Genomic DNA, 12781 nt, shown 5'->3' on the forward strand with positions numbered 1-12781 from the left:
CTCGCCGATTTTCGTTGTTTTCTGGCTTGAATTCGCAAAGAAGAGCACGAAATCTACAAAATCATCACTTTTTACCAAGATTCAACGGCTGAATTGCAAGAAAACAGCAGAATTCTGCACGAAATCATCAAAATTCTTAGAGAAAACCGCATATTTCGATGCAAAACGACGATCTCTCGCTGATTTTCGTTGTTTTCTCTCTTGAATTTGCAAAGAAGAGCACGAAATCTACAAAATCATGACTTTTTACCAAGATTCAACGGCTGAATTGCAAGTAAGCAGCAGAATTCTGCACGAAATCGTCAAAATTCTTACAGAAAACCGCATATATCGATGCAAAACGACGATTTCTCGCCGATTTTCGTTGTTTTCTGGCTTGAATTCGCAAAAAAGAGCACGAAATCTACAAAATCATGACTTTTTACCAAGATTCAACGGCTGAATTGCAAGAAAACCGCAGAATTCTGCACGAAATCATCAAAATTCTTACAGAAAACCGCATTTTTCGATGCAAATCGACGATTTCTCGCCGATTTTCGTTGTTTTCTGGCTTGAATTCGCAAAGAAGAGCACGAAATCTACAAAATCATGACTTTTTACCAAGATTCAACGGCTGAATTGCAAGAAAACAGCAGAATTCTGCACGAAATCATCAAAATTCTTACAGAAAACCGCATATTTTGATGCAAAACAACGATTTCTCGCCGATTTTCGTTGTTTTCTGACTTGAATTCGCAAAGAAGAGCACGAAATCTACAAAATCATCACTTTTTACCAAGATTCTACGGCTGAATTGCAAGAAAACAGCAGAATTCTGCACGAAATCATCAAAATTCTTACAGAAAACCGCATATTTCGATGCAAAACAACGATTTCTCGCCGATTTTCGTTGTTTTCTATCTTGAATTCGCCAAGAAGAGCACGAAATCTACAAAATCATGACTTTTTACCAAGATTCAACGGCTGAATTGCAAGAAAACAGCAGAATTCTGCACGAAATCGTCAAAATTCTTAGAAAAAACCGCATATTTCGATGCAAAACGACGATTTCTCGCCGATTTTCGTTGTTTTCTGGCTTGAATTCGCAAAGAAGAGCACGAAATCTACAAAATCATGACTTTTTACCAAGATTCAACGGCTGAATTGCAAGAAAACCGCAGAATTCTGCACGAAATCATCAAAATTCATACAGAAAACCGCATTTTTCGATGCAAATCGACGATTTCTCGCCGATTTTCGTTGTTTTCTGGCTTGAATTCGCAAAGAAGAGCACGAAATCTACAAAATCATGACTTTTTACCAAGATTCAACGGCTGAATTGCAAGAAAACAGCAGAATTCTGCACGAAATCATCAAAATTCTTACAGAAAACCGCATATTTTGATGCAAAACAACGATTTCTCGCCGATTTTCGTTGTTTTTTCTGACTTGAATTCGCAAAGAAGAGCACGAAATCTACAAAATCATCACTTTTTACCAAGATTCTACGGCTGAATTGCAAGAAAACAGCAGAATTCTGCACGAAATCATCAAAATTCTTACAGAAAACCGCATATTTCGATGCAAAACAACGATTTCTCGCCGATTTTCGTTGTTTTCTATCTTGAATTCGCCAAGAAGAGCACAAAATCTACAAAATCATGACTTTTTACCAAGATTCAACGGCTGAATTGCAAGAAAACAGCAGAATTCTGCACGAAATCGTCAAAATTCTGAGAAAAAACCGCATATTTCGATGCAAAACGACGATTTCTCGCCGATTTTCGTTGTTTTCTGGCTTGAATTCGAAAAGAAGAGCACGAAATCTACAAAATCATCACTTTTTACCAAGATTCAACGGCTGAATTGCAAGAAAACAGCAGAATTCTGCACGAAATCATCAAAATTCTTAGAAAAAACCGCATATTTCGATGCAAAACGACGATTTCTCGCCGATTTTTGTGGTTTTCTGGCTTGAATTCGCAAAAAAGAGCACGAAATCTACAAAATCATAACTTTTTACCAAGATTCAACGGCTGAATTGCAAGAAAACAGCAGAATTCTGCACGAAATCATCAAAATTCTTACAGAAAACCGCATATTTCGATGCAAAACGACGATTTCTCGGCGATTTTCGTTGTTTTCTGGCATGAATTTGCAAAGAAGAGCACGAAATCTACAAAATCATAACTTTTTACCAAGATTCAACGGCTGAATTGCAAGAAAACAGCAGAATTCTGCACGAAATCATCAAAATTCTTACAGAAAACCGCATATTTCGATGCAAAACGACGATTTCTCGGCGATTTTCGTTGTTTTCTGGCATGAATTTGCAAAGAAGAGCACGAAATCTACAAAATCATGACTTTTTACCAAGATTCAACTGCTGAATTGCAAGAAAACAGCAGAATTCTGCACGAAATCATCAAAATTCTTAGAGAAAACCGCATATTTCGATGCAAAACGACGATTTCTCGCCGATTTTCGTTGTTTTCTGGCTTGAATTCGCAAAGAAAAGCACGAAATCTACAAAATCATCACTTTTTACCAAGATTCAACGGCTGAATTGCAAGAAAACAGCAGAATTCTGCACGAAATCATCAAAATTCTTACAGAAAACCGCATATTTCGATGCAAAACGACGATTTCTCGGCGATTTTCGTTGTTTTCTGGCTTGAATTCGCAAAGAAGAGCACGAAATCTACAAAATCATGACTTTTTACCAAGATTCAACTGCTGAATTGCAAGAAAACAGCAGAATTCTGCACGAAATCATCAAAATTCTTACAGAAACCGCATTTTTCGATGCAAAACGACGATTTCTCGCCGATTTTCGTTGTTTTCTGGCTTGAATTCGCAAAGAAGAGCACGAAATCTACAAAATCATGACTTTTTACCAAGATTCAACGGCTGAATTGCAAGAAAACAGCAGAATTCTGCACGAAATCATCAAAATTCTTAGAGAAAACTGCATATTTCGATGCAAAACAACGATTTCTCGCCGATTTTCGTTGTTTTCTGGCTTGAATTCGCAAAGAAGAGCACGAAATCTACAAAATCATCACTTTTTACCAAGATTCAACGGCTGAATTGCAAGAAAACAGCAGAATTCTGCACGAAATCATCAAAATTCTTAGAGAAAACTGCATATTTCGATGCAAAACAACGATTTCTCGCCGATTTTCGTTGTTTTCTATCTTGAATTCGCCAAGAAGAGCACGAAATCTACAAAATCATGACTTTTTACCAAGATTCAACGGCTGAATTGCAAGAAAACAGCAGAATTCTGCACGAAATCATCAAAATTCTTACAGAAAACCGCATATTTCGATGCAAAACGACGATTTCTCGCCGATTTTCGTTGTTTTCTGGCTTGAATTCGCAAAGAAGAGCACGAAATCTACAAAATCATCACTTTTTACCAAGATTCAACGGCTGAATTGCAAGAAAACAGCAGAATTCTGCACGAAATCATCAAAATTCTTAGAGAAAACCGCATATTTCGATGCAAAACGACGATTTCTCGCTGATTTTCGTTGTTTTCTCTCTTGAATTCGCAAAGAAGAGCACGAAATCTACAAAATCATGACTTTTTACCAAGATTCAACGGCTGAATTGCAAGTAAGCAGCAGAATTCTGCACGAAATCGTCAAAATTCTTAGAGAAAACCGGTTTTCTGTAAGAATTTTGATGATTTCGTGCAGAATTCTGCTGCTTACTTGCAATTCAGCCGTTGAATCTTGGTAAAAAGTCATGATTTTGTAGATTTCGTGCTCTTCGTTGCAAATTCAAGAGAGAAAACAACGAAAATCAGCGAGAAATCGTCGTTTTGCATCGAAATATGCGGTTTTCTGTAAGAATTTTGATGATTTCGTGCAGAATTCTGCTGTTTTCTTGCAATTCAGCCGTTGAATCTTGGTAAAAAGTCATGATTTTGTAGATTTCGTGCTCTTCTTTGCGAATTCAAGCCAGAAAACAACGAAAATCGGCGAGAAATCGTTGTTTTGCATCGAAATATGCGGTTTTCTGTAAGAATTTTGATGATTTCGTGCAGAATTCTGCTGTTTTCTTGCAATTCAGCCGTTGAATCTTGGTAAAAAGTCATGATTTTGTAGATTTCGTGCTCTTCTTTGCGAATTCAAGCCAGAAAACAACGAAAATCGGCGAGAAATCGTTGTTTTGCTTCGAAATATGCGGTTTTCTGTACGAATTTTGATGATTTCGTGCAGAATTCTGCTGTTTTCTTGCAATTCAGCCGTTGAATCTTGGTAAAAAGTCATGATTTTGTAGATTTCGTGCTCTTATTTGCGAATTCAAGCCAGAAAACAACGAAAATCGGCGAGAAAGAATCATTTTGCATCGAAAAATGCGGTTTTCTCTAAGAATTTTGATGATTTCGTGCAGAATTCTGCTGTTTTCTTGCAATTCAGCCGTTGAATCTTGGTAAAAAGTCATGATTTTGTAGATTTCGTGCTCTTCTTGGCGAATTCAAGCCAGAAAACAACGAAAATCGGCGAAAAATCGTTGTTTTGCATCGAAATATGCGGTTTTCTGTAAGAATTTTGATGATTTCGTGCAGAATTCTGCTGTTTTCTTGCAATTCAGCCGTTGAATCTTGGTAAAAAGTCATGATTTTGTAGATTTCGTGCTCTTCTTTGCGAATTCAAGCCAGAAAACAACGAAAATCGGCGAGAAATCGTCGTTTTGCATCGAAAAATGCGGTTTTCTGTAAGAATTTTGATGATTTCGTGCAGAATTCTGCTGTTTTCTTGCAATTCAGCCGTTGAATCTTGGTAAAAAGTCATGATTTTGTAGATTTCGTGCTCTTCTTTGCGAATTCAAGCCAGAAAACAACGAAAATCGGCGAGAAATCGTTGTTTTGCATCGAAATATGCGGTTTTCTGTAAGAATTTTGATGATTTCGTGCAGAATTCTGCTGTTTTCTTGCAATTCAGCCGTTGAATCTTGGTAAAAAGTCATGATTTTGTAGATTTCGTGCTCTTCTTTGCGAATTCAAGCCAGAAAACAACGAAAAACGGCGAGAAATCGTTGTTTTGCTTCGAAATATGCGGTTTTCTGTACGAATTTTGATGATTTCGTGCAGAATTCTGCTGTTTTCTTGCAATTCAGCCGTTGAATCTTGGTAAAAAGTCATGATTTTGTAGATTTCGTGCTCTTTTTTGCGAATTCAAGCCAGAAAACAACGAAAATCGGCGAGAAATCGTCGTTTTGCATCGAAAAATGCGGTTTTCTGTAAGAATTTTGATGATTTCGTGCAGAATTCTGCTGTTTTCTTGCAATTCAGCCGTTGAATCTTGGTAAAATTCATGATTTTGTAGATTTCGTGCTCTTCTTTGCGAATTCAAGCCAGAAAACAACGAAAATCGGCGAGAAATCGTCGTTTTGCATCGAAATATGCGGTTTTCTGTAAGAATATTGATAATTTCGTGCAGAATTCTGCTGTTTTCTTGCAATTCAGCCGTTGAATCTTGGAAAAAAGTCATGATTTTGTAGATTTCGTGTTCTTCTTTGCGAATTGAAGCCAGAAAACAACGAAAATCGGCGAGAAATAATCATTTTGCATCGAAAAATGCGGTTTTCTCTAAGAATTTTGATAATTTCGTGCAGAATTCTGCTGTTTTCTTCCAATTCAGCCGTTGAATCTTGGTAAAAAGTGATGATTTTGTAGATTTCGTGCTCTTCTTTGCGAATTCAAGCCAGAAAACAACGAAAATCGGCGAGAAATCGTCGTTTTACATCGAAATATGCGGTTTTCTCTAAGAATTTTGATGATTTCGTGCAGAATTCTGCTGTTTTCTTGCAATTCAGCCGTTGAATCTTGGTAAAAAGTCATGATTTTGTAGATTTCGTGCTCTTCTTTGCGAATTCAAGATAGAAAACAACGAAAATCAGCGAGAAATCGTCGTTTTGCATCGAAATATGCGGTTTTCTCTAAGAATTTTGATGATTTCGTGCAGAATTCTGCTGTTTTCTTACAATTCAGCCGTTGAATCTAGGTAAAAAGTCATGATCTTGTAGATTTCGTGCTCTTCTTGGCGAATTCAAGATAGAAAACAACGAAAATCGGCGAGAAATCGTTGTTTTGCATCGAAATATGCAGTTTTCTCTAAGAATTTTGATGATTTCGTGCAGAATTCTGCTGTTTTCTTGCAATTCAGCCGTTGAATCTTGGTAAAAAGTCATGATTTTGTAGATTTCGTGCTCGTCTTTGCGAATTCAAGCCAGAAAACAACGAAAATCGGCGAGAAATAATCGTTTTGCATCGAAATATGCGGTTTTCTGTAAGAATTTTGATGATTTCGTGCAGAATTCTGCTGTGTTCTTGCAATTCAGCCGTTGAATCTTGGTAAAAAGTCATGATTTTGTAGATTTCGTGCTCTTCTTTGCGAATTCAAGCCAGAAAACCACGAAAATCGGCGAGAAATCGTCGTTTTGCATCGAAATATGCGGTTTTCTCTAAGAATTTTGATGATTTCGTGCAGAATTCTGCTGTTTTCTTGCAATTCAGCCGTTGAATCTTGGTAAAATGTGATGATTTTGTAGATTTCGTGCTCTTCTTTGCAAATTCAAGCCAGAAAACAACGAAAATCGGCGAGAAATCGTCGTTTTGCATCGAAATATGCGGTTTTCTCTAAGAATTTTGACGATTTCGTGCAGAATTCTGCTGTTTTCTTGCAATTCAGCCGTTGAATCTTGGTAAAAAGTCATGATTTTGTAGATTTCGTGCTCTTCTTGGCGAATTCAAGATAGAAAACAACGAAAATCGGTGAGAAATCGTTGTTTTGCATCGAAACATGCAGTTTTCTCTAAGAATTTTGATGATTTCGTGCAGAATTCTGCTGTTTTCTTGCAATTCAGCCGTTGAATCTAGGTAAAAAGTCATGATCTTGTAGATTTTGTGCTCTTCTTGGCGAATTCAAGCCAGAAAACAACGAAAATCGGCGAGAAATCGTTGTTTTGCATCGAAATATGCGGTTTTCTGTAAGAATTTTGATGATTTCGTGCAGAATTCTGCTGTTTTCTTGCAATTCAGCCGTTGAATCTTGGTAAAAAGTCATGATTTTGTAGATTTCGTGCTCTTCTTTGCGAATTCAAGCCAGAAAACAACGAAAATCAGCGAGAAATCGTCGTTTTGCATCGAAAAATGCGGTTTTCTGTAAGAATTTTGATGATTTCGTGCAGAATTCTGCTGTTTTCTTGCAATTCAGCCGTTGAATCTTGGTAAAAAGTCATGATTTTGTAGATTTCGTGCTCTTCTTTGCGAATTCAAACCAGAAAACAACGAAAATCGGCGAGAAATCGTCGTTTTGCATCGAAATATGCGGTTTTCTGTAAGAATTTTGATGATTTCGTGCAGAATTCTGCTGATTTCTTGCAATTAAGCCGTTGAATCTTGGTAAAAAGTCATAATTTTGTAGATTTCGTGCTCTTATTTGCGAATTCAAGCCAGAAAACAACGAAAATCGGCGAGAAAGAATCATTTTGCATCGAAAAATGCGGTTTTCTCTAAGAATTTTGATGATTTCGTGCAGAATTCTGCTGTTTTCTTGCAATTCAGCCGTAGAATCTTGGTAAAAAGTGATGATTTTGTAGATTTCGTGCTCTTCTTTGCGAATTCAAGCCAGAAAACAACGAAAATCGGCGAGAAATCGTTGTTTTGCATCAAAATATGCGGTTTTCTGTAAGAATTTTGATGATTTCGTGCAGAATTCTGCTGTTTTCTTGCAATTCAGCCGTTGAATCTTGGTAAAAAGTCATGATTTTGTAGATTTCGTGCTCTTCTTTGCGAATTCAAGCCAGAAAACAACGAAAATCGGCGAGAAATCGTCGTTTTGCATCGAAATATGCGGTTTTCTGTAAGAATTTTGATGATTTCGTGCAGAATTCTGCTGATTTCTTGCAATTAAGCCGTTGAATCTTGGTAAAAAGTCATAATTTTGTAGATTTCGTGCTCTTATTTGCGAATTCAAGCCAGAAAACAACGAAAATCGGCGAGAAAGAATCATTTTGCATCGAAAAATGCGGTTTTCTCTAAGAATTTTGATGATTTCGTGCAGAATTCTGCTGTTTTCTTGCAATTCAGCCGTTGAATCTTGGTAAAAAGTCATGATTTTGTAGATTTCGTGCTCTTCTTTGCGAATTCAAGCCAGAAAACAACGAAAATCGGCGAGAAATCGTCGTTTTGCATCGAAATATGCGGTTTTCTGTAAGAATTTTGATGATTTCGTGCAGAATTCTGCTGTTTTTTTGCAATTCAGCCGTAGAATCTTGGTAAAAAGTGATGATTTTGTAGATTTCGTGCTCTTCTTTGCGAATTCAAGCCAGAAAACAACGAAAATCGGCGAGAAATCGTCGTTTTACATCGAAATATGCGGTTTTCTCTAAGAATTTTGATGATTTCGTGCAGAATTCTGCTGTTTTCTTGCAATTCAGCCGTTGAATCTTGGTAAAAAGTCATGATTTTGTAGATTTCGTGCTCTTCTTTGCGAATTCAAGATAGAAAACAACGAAAATCAGCGAGAAATCGTCGTTTTGCATCGAAATATGCGGTTTTCTCTAAGAATTTTGATGATTTCGTGCAGAATTCTGCTGTTTTCTTACAATTCAGCCGTTGAATCTAGGTAAAAAGTCATGATCTTGTAGATTTCGTGCTCTTCTTGGCGAATTCAAGATAGAAAACAACGAAAATCGGCGAGAAATCGTTGTTTTGCATCGAAATATGCAGTTTTCTCTAAGAATTTTGATGATTTCGTGCAGAATTCTGCTGTTTTCTTGCAATTCAGCCGTTGAATCTTGGTAAAAAGTCATGATTTTGTAGATTTCGTGCTCGTCTTTGCGAATTCAAGCCAGAAAACAACGAAAATCGGCGAGAAATAATCGTTTTGCATCGAAATATGCGGTTTTCTGTAAGAATTTTGATGATTTCGTGCAGAATTCTGCTGTGTTCTTGCAATTCAGCCGTTGAATCTTGGTAAAAAGTCATGATTTTGTAGATTTCGTGCTCTTCTTTGCGAATTCAAGCCAGAAAACCACGAAAATCGGCGAGAAATCGTCGTTTTGCATCGAAATATGCGGTTTTCTCTAAGAATTTTGATGATTTCGTGCAGAATTCTGCTGTTTTCTTGCAATTCAGCCGTTGAATCTTGGTAAAATGTGATGATTTTGTAGATTTCGTGCTCTTCTTTGCAAATTCAAGCCAGAAAACAACGAAAATCGGCGAGAAATCGTCGTTTTGCATCGAAATATGCGGTTTTCTCTAAGAATTTTGACGATTTCGTGCAGAATTCTGCTGTTTTCTTGCAATTCAGCCGTTGAATCTTGGTAAAAAGTCATGATTTTGTAGATTTCGTGCTCTTCTTGGCGAATTCAAGATAGAAAACAACGAAAATCGGTGAGAAATCGTTGTTTTGCATCGAAACATGCAGTTTTCTCTAAGAATTTTGATGATTTCGTGCAGAATTCTGCTGTTTTCTTGCAATTCAGCCGTTGAATCTAGGTAAAAAGTCATGATCTTGTAGATTTTGTGCTCTTCTTGGCGAATTCAAGCCAGAAAACAACGAAAATCGGCGAGAAATCGTTGTTTTGCATCGAAATATGCGGTTTTCTGTAAGAATTTTGATGATTTCGTGCAGAATTCTGCTGTTTTCTTGCAATTCAGCCGTTGAATCTTGGTAAAAAGTCATGATTTTGTAGATTTCGTGCTCTTCTTTGCGAATTCAAGCCAGAAAACAACGAAAATCAGCGAGAAATCGTCGTTTTGCATCGAAAAATGCGGTTTTCTGTAAGAATTTTGATGATTTCGTGCAGAATTCTGCTGTTTTCTTGCAATTCAGCCGTTGAATCTTGGTAAAAAGTCATGATTTTGTAGATTTCGTGCTCTTCTTTGCGAATTCAAACCAGAAAACAACGAAAATCGGCGAGAAATCGTCGTTTTGCATCGAAATATGCGGTTTTCTGTAAGAATTTTGATGATTTCGTGCAGAATTCTGCTGATTTCTTGCAATTAAGCCGTTGAATCTTGGTAAAAAGTCATAATTTTGTAGATTTCGTGCTCTTATTTGCGAATTCAAGCCAGAAAACAACGAAAATCGGCGAGAAAGAATCATTTTGCATCGAAAAATGCGGTTTTCTCTAAGAATTTTGATGATTTCGTGCAGAATTCTGCTGTTTTCTTGCAATTCAGCCGTAGAATCTTGGTAAAAAGTGATGATTTTGTAGATTTCGTGCTCTTCTTTGCGAATTCAAGCCAGAAAACAACGAAAATCGGCGAGAAATCGTTGTTTTGCATCAAAATATGCGGTTTTCTGTAAGAATTTTGATGATTTCGTGCAGAATTCTGCTGTTTTCTTGCAATTCAGCCGTTGAATCTTGGTAAAAAGTCATGATTTTGTAGATTTCGTGCTCTTCTTTGCGAATTCAAGCCAGAAAACAACGAAAATCGGCGAGAAATCGTCGTTTTGCATCGAAATATGCGGTTTTCTGTAAGAATTTTGATGATTTCGTGCAGAATTCTGCTGATTTCTTGCAATTAAGCCGTTGAATCTTGGTAAAAAGTCATAATTTTGTAGATTTCGTGCTCTTATTTGCGAATTCAAGCCAGAAAACAACGAAAATCGGCGAGAAAGAATCATTTTGCATCGAAAAATGCGGTTTTCTCTAAGAATTTTGATGATTTCGTGCAGAATTCTGCTGTTTTCTTGCAATTCAGCCGTTGAATCTTGGTAAAAAGTCATGATTTTGTAGATTTCGTGCTCTTCTTTGCGAATTCAAGCCAGAAAACAACGAAAATCGGCTAGAAATCGTCGTTTTGCATCGAAATATGCGGTTTTCTGTAAGAATTTTGATGATTTCGTGCAGAATTCTGCTGTTTTTTTGCAATTCAGCCGTAGAATCTTGGTAAAAAGTGATGATTTTGTAGATTTCGTGCTCTTCTTTGCGAATTCAAGCCAGAAAACAACGAAAATCGGCGAGAAATCGTTGTTTTGCATCGAAATATGCGGTTTTCTGTAAGAATTTTGATGATTTCGTGCAGAATTCTGCTGTTTTCTTGCAATTCAGCCGTTGAATCTTGGTAAAAAGTCATGATTTTGTAGATTTCGTGCTCTTCTTTGCGAATTCAAGCCAGAAAACAACGAAAATCGGCGAGAAATCGTTGTTTTGCTTCGAAATATGCGGTTTTCTGTAAGAATTTTGATGATTTCGTGCAGAATTCTGCTGTTTTCTTGCAATTCAGCCGTTGAATCTTGGTAAAAAGTCATGGTTTTGTAGATTTCGTGCTCTTCTTTGCGAATTCAAGCCAGAAAACAACGAAAATCGGCGAGAAATCGTCGTTTTGCATCGAAAAATGCGGTTTTCTGTAAGAATTTTGATGATTTCGTGCAGAATTCTGCTGTTTTCTTGCAATTCAGCCGTTGAATCTTGGTAAAAAGTCATGATTTTGTAGATTTCGTGCTCTTCTTTGCGAATTCAAGCCAGAAAACAACGAAAATCGGCGAGAAATCGTCGTTTTGCATCGAAATATGCGGTTTTCTGTAAGAATATTGATAATTTCGTGCAGAATTCTGCTGTTTTCTTGCAATTCAGCCGTTGAATCTTGGTAAAAAGTCATGATTTTGTAGATTTCGTGCTCTTCTTTGCGAATTGAAGCCAGAAAACAACGAAAATCGGCGAGAAATAATCATTTTGCATCGAAAAATGCGGTTTTCTCTAAGAATTTTGATGATTTCGTGCAGAATTCTGCTGTTTTCTTGCAATTCAGCCGTTGAATCTTGGTAAAAAGTGATGATTTTGTAGATTTCGTGCTCTTCTTTGCGAATTCAAGATAGAAAACAACGAAAATCAGCGAGAAATCGTCCTTTTGCATCGAAATTTGCGGTATTCTCTAAGAATTTTGATGATTTCGTGCAGAATTCTGCTGTTTTCTTACAATTCAGCCGTTAAATCTAGGTAAAAAGTCATGATCTTGTAGATTTCGAGCTCTTCTTGGCGAATTCAAGATAGAAAACAACGAAAATGGGCGAGAAATCGTTGTTTTGCATCGAAATATGCAGTTTTCTCTAAGAATTTTGATGATTTCGTGCAGAATTCTGCTGTTTTCTTGCAATTCAGCCGTTGAATCTTGGTAAAAAGTCATGATTTTGTAGATTTCGTGCTCGTCTTTGCGAATTCAAGCCAGAAAACAACGAAAATCGGCGAGAAATAATCGTTTTGCATCGAAATATGCGGTTTTCTGTAAGAATTTTGATGATTTCGTGCAGAATTCTGCTGTGTTCTTGCAATTCAGCCGTTGAATCTTGGTAAAAAGTTATGATTTTGTAGATTTCGTGCTCTTCTTTGCGAATTCAAGCCAGAAAACCACGAAAATCGGCGAGAAATCGTCGTTTTGCATCGAAATATGCGGTTTTCTCTAAGAATTTTGATGATTTCGTGCAGAATTCTGCTGTTTTCTTGCAATTCAGCCGTTGAATCTTGGTAAAAACTGATGATTTTGTAGATTTCGTGCTCTTCTTTGCAAATTCAAGCCAGAAAACAACGAAAATCGGCGAGAAATCGTCGTTTTGCATCGAAATATGCGGTTTTCTCTAAGAATTTTGACGATTTCGTGCAGAATTCTGCTGTTTTCTTGCAATTCAGCCGTTGAATCTTGGTAAAAAGTCATGATTTTGTAGATTTCGTGCTCTTCTTTGCGAATTCAAGCCAGAAAACAACGAAAATCGGCGAGAAATCGTCGTTTTGCATCGAAATATGCGGTTTTCTGTAAGAATTTTGATGATTTCGTGCA

Source organism: Gnatocerus cornutus, unplaced genomic scaffold, assembly GCF_029298725.1.
Source record: "Gnatocerus cornutus isolate USDA-ARS CGAHR unplaced genomic scaffold, icGnaCorn1.1 ctg00000093.1, whole genome shotgun sequence".
Classification (NCBI taxonomy): domain Eukaryota; kingdom Metazoa; phylum Arthropoda; class Insecta; order Coleoptera; family Tenebrionidae; genus Gnatocerus; species Gnatocerus cornutus.